Source organism: Mizuhopecten yessoensis, unplaced genomic scaffold (genome assembly GCF_002113885.1).
Source record: "Mizuhopecten yessoensis strain PY_sf001 unplaced genomic scaffold, ASM211388v2 scaffold10523, whole genome shotgun sequence".
Classification (NCBI taxonomy): Eukaryota; Metazoa; Mollusca; class Bivalvia; order Pectinida; family Pectinidae; genus Mizuhopecten; species Mizuhopecten yessoensis.
Window position 1 is genome coordinate 823698 of NW_018408589.1, and position 7228 is coordinate 830925.

Below are 7228 nucleotides of genomic sequence, written 5' to 3' on the forward strand. Positions count from 1 at the left end.
ATCTGTTTCAAGTGCATTTATTAATGACATTTTGATTAGAATTTGTGGACAACTTTTATTTTTCACCAACATTGAGTATGGGCAATCCACACGCCCCGTAACTATTTTTCACCTACATGGAGTAGGGGCACTCCACGTGCCCCCAAACTTTTCCCTGACATATCAGACACATAACTGAAAGTTGAAAAAAAGTCCTAGCTATGTGGTCACTGACAATACGGCCATCCTGGGGTCCTTCATAGACATCATCCGCAGCTTAGATATGTTCAATATCCTCATCCATAACAGGCTCCTGCAAGGTGACGGCAATGTTGTGGAGGACCGCACAGGCAACAATTACCTTCACCACCCTCTCAGGTTTCATGCGAATCTGTATCAAAAAGAAATCTTTCTTATGGTAATTCTGAATAAGCAGAAGGCTCAGAGTGATGATATCTAGCCAATATGTGCTGAGATAAGGGCTACCAAGTTTGTTCAAATATATGATCTTCACCAATTTTCAAGGTCACAGCTGGGATCAAGTGTATAAAACAAATTCTTTTTAATATTACATCACAAAGCTAAATATGGTGATATCCGTCCGGTTCCTTTATTAATGTAGCCCATTTTAATATGTTTGCCCTTGGTCCACTTTGATGGTTACTGGTGTGAGATTGACCAATTCATGCCCATTGAGACAATACCCAAATAACCCTACTACACATCATGTGGAATTTTCTCAAGTTCATTTTCACTTAATCGAGATAATGTCCTTATAATTAGTGTCATAGGTTTTATCAATTTAAAACTGCTCATAACCAGAAAAAAAGTAATCATAGAAGATTAGCTCACCTCTGAGTGAAGGACATGGAAGCGTCTTTTCCATTTCCCAAACGTCATTTCAATAGTGCTCCTTGTCCTTGCGTGAGCTATGTTGTAAAACTGTTGTTGAGCATTCTGGGGGTTAATGTAAGGGGTTAATGTAAGGGGTTAATAGGGAAGGTCGGCAGGGATAGCTTAAATCTCCTAAAAGAACCCCATTCTCCCAACTCCGATGCTGCTCAAGGTACAGGCAAACCTGTAGAAATAAAATATAAATTCAAAATCTTTATTTAGAATTAAGTTGCAATTTTATCTGGCTGGATAAATACTTTTGTATACCACTAGTGGTATATGACTTTGTGGAGTTTTGATTGGCTGAACTTTGACCAGAACTATGTCACTGTGAAGTGTCAAATTTAAAACATGTTCAACTATACTTCATAATTGTTATGAAACTTCTCTGATGTTATTCATAATCTAATTTCTATCAGTATTCATCTTCTCTGATGTCACTCAGTGTCTAGCTTAAAGAAACTTTTATTTCATTTTATTTCATGTAAAAAAACTTTTTGTCATGAAACTTTTTTTTTTTTGGTCAAAGTTCATGCAATTTTAGTCTTCGTTATAGGAGTTTGGGTTACAAACTTTGAAAAGCTTGTTCTCAAGTTCTTCAAGGATTAGGTCTTGATATTTGCTTTCAGATTTGAGAGAAACAAGTGAACTTGATTAATTTTCAAGGTCACAAGGGACAAACATGTGCAAATACTAAACAACCTCTCCCAAATAAGGAAGAGGCCTAGGTCCAAGATATTTGACACGAATTGGCATCCCTGAATGAAGTGTTTAAATGAATGATCTTGACATAGATTGAATGTGATTTGAATTGTTACTTCAAAATGTCATCTTCGTATTTTGATAATGTTGGCATTGTATCAGTCCTTTCAGTACTTTGATTTATATCAAACTAAAAACAAAGCATACTTTAATTTCAGTACTGTAGATAACCTGTTCTTCTCAAAGAGGATAGTCAAATTGTTATCAATAATGTCTAGTTAGTTTCTCTTGTTTTTGTTAATATGCTGTAAATAATGTTATTGATATTACTGTTGAATAAACAGGTAAATTGTTTCCTCTGTTTGTGTTGTTTATTATTCAATTATAGCCTTTGGCTGAGGTTGATACCTGGATTTATCGACCCGAGAAAAGAGGGTGTATCTCTGAGTGCCAACATTTTTAATTTCCATATATATATATTTATCACATAATGTACTGTGTTATCCAGTGAATATACTCATGTCATATTTGTTTGCGCATGAACCCATGTAATATGACCTATCAGCCATGTGATTGGTTGTAAGTTTCAATTGTTTCAATTGTGATATCACGCCTAGGACAAGTACATGACGTCACAGACTTACGCATTGGAGTCAAAATGGCAGCATTTAACATATCAAGGTTGCATGAAAATTGTCGTTTTACACGAATAAATGCCACAAATCTTGATTATGTGATAAAAAGGAACTTGCACTCGTTTTCATTTCATATGAAATTTATGAAACTACTCAAAGATTTTTCATTTTAGCTCGCCTGAGGCTCGCTAAATTGAAAAAATTCTTAGACTCGTTTCATCAATCTCAAATGAAATGTAAACTCATGTAAGATCCTATATAAATATATTGAGTTTATATTAATAAATATTTTCAACTATTTTTCTTTTATATCAATTTGTATTATATAATAAACTCCCATACCTGAGAGTTTCTGAAGACATGGGCATCATGTGAACAGCCAGGCCATGCAGCATTAATGTTCAGGAACTTGCCTATTAAACAAGAAATATTGAAGAGGATTAAAATGCTATGAACCATATTTGGTAGTAATTGAATTCATTAGATAAACTTTTTAGCAGTTAAGTCATGCATTGAATTTATTCATTGCTATGATGAAAGGAAAGAATTTTTGTTACACTTGATCCACATCACTTTTGCATAACACAATACATTAAAATAAAGTGTCAGAATAAAACAATGTTCATAAAAGAATACTTTTAGGAGGTTTACGTCATGTGAATTACGTAGTCGCAGATTTTAAAGCACCACCATTATACAAAAAAAGTGCACGAATAGGGTACTTGAAAATGTTACGTGTTATTTTTTTTTATTTCATTATACATCAGCAGAGTGTTCCTGTAATTGAATGTGATTTGATAAATTCAATTACATATGTACTCAAGTTTTCTGTACATGCAGCTACATATTAGCATGTATACATGTAGGACTGCATGGATACTCGGAATCAGATGTCATAGGTAACTCATTTTGATTTTAACACTGTACCTGTTACAAACTAGTTGTTTTCTTCCAATGCTTTTTAGCTGTATATAAGTATCTATATAAGTGAATTTTTATATCAGTTGTAAATGTGTCCGACACTTGAATAAATTAATCATTCAAGATATAACAGTTCGGCAGTTTTAACATTGATACCTATGATTTATGTGTCCCATTTAAAAATTAACAGAAATTATTCCACAGTGAACTAGTTTTTGGTATAATGTCATTTGTTTCTTGAAATGTGAAATCATGATTCTTATACCCAATGTTATTGCTATAGCTGAAAAATAAAATAACCCATTTATATTTTATTTTTGTAATTGATTTATTTTTAATATATGAATTAATGAAGCTGTACAATTTCCAATACTAATGCAACTATAGACTTCTTATTTTTGTTATTTTCATAAACAAAAAAAATATGTTTGGACGGCAGTAATGTGTCTTATATAGGTGTTGGTGAGATGAGTTATTATGGACTTTTTGAAACAGACTATAGGTTATATATATATATATATATATACAGGTCATTTTTTATCAATGTTCTAATCGACACACACATGTAAACAAAGTTCAGGAATGCTGAGTACAACATGATAACTTACCCTCAGCATCACATACACCTTGCACATTTGTGCTGTGGTATCCCTTCCTGTTTACATACGATGGCTCATCCTCGTGTGGTGCCTGTAATTTGATGTGGGTGCCATCCACACTGCCCCAATGACCGAGGGAAAGCCAGATATTGAAAAGAATTTTGTTTTCCCTCGAGCTCGCTGACTTTCCTCCAGGGAAGGCCACTCCAGTACCTGGTCTTTGAATTCGCACAAAGCTCCACATACATCTAGAGACTGCTTTTGTCCAATCCTTTCAATGAAATTACAAGCAAGATGTTTACAGTCAAAAATTTGAGTCTTTCATAGATTTTATTTAATGACATTTTTTTTCTGGCCATAGCAAAGAAAGTGTACAGTCAATACTGTTATGCTTACAGTGACTTGTCACTAATTCCTTTTAAAACAAAGGAGTGTAACCTCAAGTTCATTGAGTCAGTCAAAGGTGCTAATTAACTGACAGATCTAGGTGATACGATTATTGTAAATTGATTATTGCAATTTGTTTACAAAGACAATGTATGACATCAATATTTGGTAAGAAATATTGTAACACTTGAGTAGGCCTACATAGTACATACAGTTTTATTCTTACTTGTTAAACATTCAGTATAGAGTAATAACATACGAGAGCACTGCTGTATTGATGAAAAATAAAAGGCATTTAAAAAAAAGAAATTAAAGTGTACAAACATATACAATATTCGTACTTAAAGTACTTTTTGAAGATCAAAGTTTTAATGTTTATATAACTAAATACCTGTAGTGTCTCCAACAACTTGCAGAAAGCTGCCACTTGCCAGAAACCTCAGGCTGCAGGCTACCTGCTGCTCAACAGATAGAGCATGGTTTCTTCTTGATTTTCTGGTTAAGACTCGTCTTAATAGATCAGAAACAAACAAAGTGGCCTGCTGTCCAAAGCGAAGGTCCAGGATCCTCTGGTGCCTATAAATTCTATTTTTCCTCTGAGGAGGCGCAATTACTAATACTAAGGCGATCATATTTGACAACTCGTTAAGTATTTAATCATGGGTAAAAGAATGATTAAAGTTAATGATTATTCAACGAGTCGTTAAATCTGAACTTTTTTTAACAACAGTTAATGACTCGCTAGCCATGGTTTAACGATAGTTTTGAACAACCGGGCCTTGATCGATATATAGCTCAACTTGTTATAGCGTACATCTGCAATTCAGAGGTCTTAGGTTGAATCCCAGTCGAGCCATGCATTTTTCCTTCCTGTAACCAACCATCCTTTCGAGTGCTGGGTGTATGCTTGGCAAGGGATACCCAAATCTTGGTTGTTTAAAGTAGTGTTGCTTTAATTAGGGGGGAAAACTTAGAAACTGGAGGTAAAAACCTTAGAAAATGAAAGGGCAAATGTAACCTAACTGGACTTGGTCGATCACCAGTGACTAGCTAGTAGTTTGATTCATGGTTAAATCATCCTTCTGGAGTTTGTAGTTTCTGGGTTCTTCTTTTCTTATTGGTAAATGAGTCGTCAATTTTGACAATTATAATGAAACCTGATTTATTCGAACTTGCATTGAGTAGAATATGTGTGCCCAGAACATTGCCGAGAGAGGACAACTTCTGATCTCTACAATCTTTCCGACTGGGAACAGATGTTTTAAGTTTCAGTTGTACTTCAAAAAGTGTGTTGCTGGTTTCGAGAGACCAACGTTGCTGCCATTCATTTTGAATAGCTGTACGGTTTACTAGGTTAAAAATCTGTATATGGTAGTTAGATATTTGTTTGTTCGAGATTTAGCACATTTTTTGCTTCCCTGTCAACAAATTTGTTGCCTTTATTTCCGAATAAAGATGCGAGATATTCAAAAAGCAAGGTTTTGTACGAGTGTGTTTTTAACAGTAAACTTTGTAGGACAGATAGAGAGTCTGAACGAATGATTGCCTTTTTAAAGCGGTGTTCATCGATATGGTCGAGGGCCAAACCCTATGGTGCATGCTTCAGCAGAAAAGATGGAGGCGCTGTCTGGTAGTCGAACTGAAGTGCAACTGACATGAGCCTGTATGAAATACCTTAAATACATATTAAGGTTTACACATTGACCAGGCTATCTAAAATAAGGGACTCTTAGTAATATTACTTATAGTGCCACCAGTTCCCTAGGTTTCCTGAGGCGTTACCTGAAAAAATCCTCCTCCAAGATAAAGGGAAAAGCTTATAAGCATTCAGGTACGTCTAAAATTAGAATACGCCAGTGTGGTTTGGGATCTTCATTTAAAGAAAGATATTGACCAAACTGAGAAGGTTCAACGCCGAGCTGCCCGTTTTGTTGCTAGCTAATTGACACAGGAATATATATCCAGCGTGAGCGACATGCTGTACCACTTATATAACAGTGGCGTAGCCTGGCAGACCAGCGTTGTGATTCTTGTCCCACTTTGATGTACAAAATAGTAAATAAACAAATAGCTGTTCGCTCCACCAATCTGATCCCATTAAATCTTCAATCCAGAAATTCTCATGAACTCTACTTTCAAACACTGTCCTGCAAAACCTCTTCTAGAAAAGAAAGCTTCTTTCCGTGAACAATACCTCAATAGAATACCCTCCCTCCTAATTCCTGTAGGAACTCTATCTAAATTAGAGATTTATAACGATCTATCGGGCCGGTTCCTACAGGAATTACCTCCCTCCCAACTTGGCCACTATTGCTATGCTATCGTCCTGAAATCAGCAGTCAACTCTTGAACATATAACTAATATGTTTTAACCATATGCCATGCAATTCCTATCATAACTTGCATAATCTTCATTTTGCTAAAGTAGGTAAGAAACCGGTAGAACTAGAACGTGAAATAGGTAGGAAATCGAACTTGACCCTTGATAAGAGCGAAGCTCAAGGGTGCCATAGGCACCCGAGCGGAGCTCTTTACCGGTAACATGTGCGTGTAAATAGATCTGATCCAAACTTCCATCACTAAATCGTACAGCTACAGCCTAGAAACTTTTCGTACTTCCGGTGACCTGTTCCGGTTCATGGAGCCCGTAAATATGCCTAATCGAATAAAAAAGCGACATGTAACGTAGCATGAAAATTATTTATTCGAACCAACGAATTTAAAAAAAAATATTGACCATATTCAATACACTGGGCGTGTTTATTTCCTCGATTTCTTTCCTTTTGTAACGAAAAGATAAATCATCGGCATGGTCATTAAAAAGCTTACATGAATGTCACAAGCTAATGGCGTCGAAGAGTGCGTAAGAATGTGATTAGATGACAAACTGTATTACCGTCGATTAAATTAGCTTAGATTTTGGAAAGAAATACATAATTTGATACTGACAACTTTCTAAACATACACATTTTCCATCTAAATATTGATAATCGATCGTAACACACGAGGGTCATTCCCACTAGGACGGAAATACCCGAGTATGTACGAAGCAGGGTCAATGACGAGGTCGCTTGGTTCATTGACGAGGTCAAAGTTCACGGGTCGTCTGCT

General features: G+C 35.6%; 1 pseudogene; it reads right to left on the minus strand.

The window, feature by feature from the left end:
- Nucleotides 1-4978, minus strand: LOC110460942 (annotated as a pseudogene).
- Nucleotides 4979-7228: the final 2250 nt, after the last annotated feature.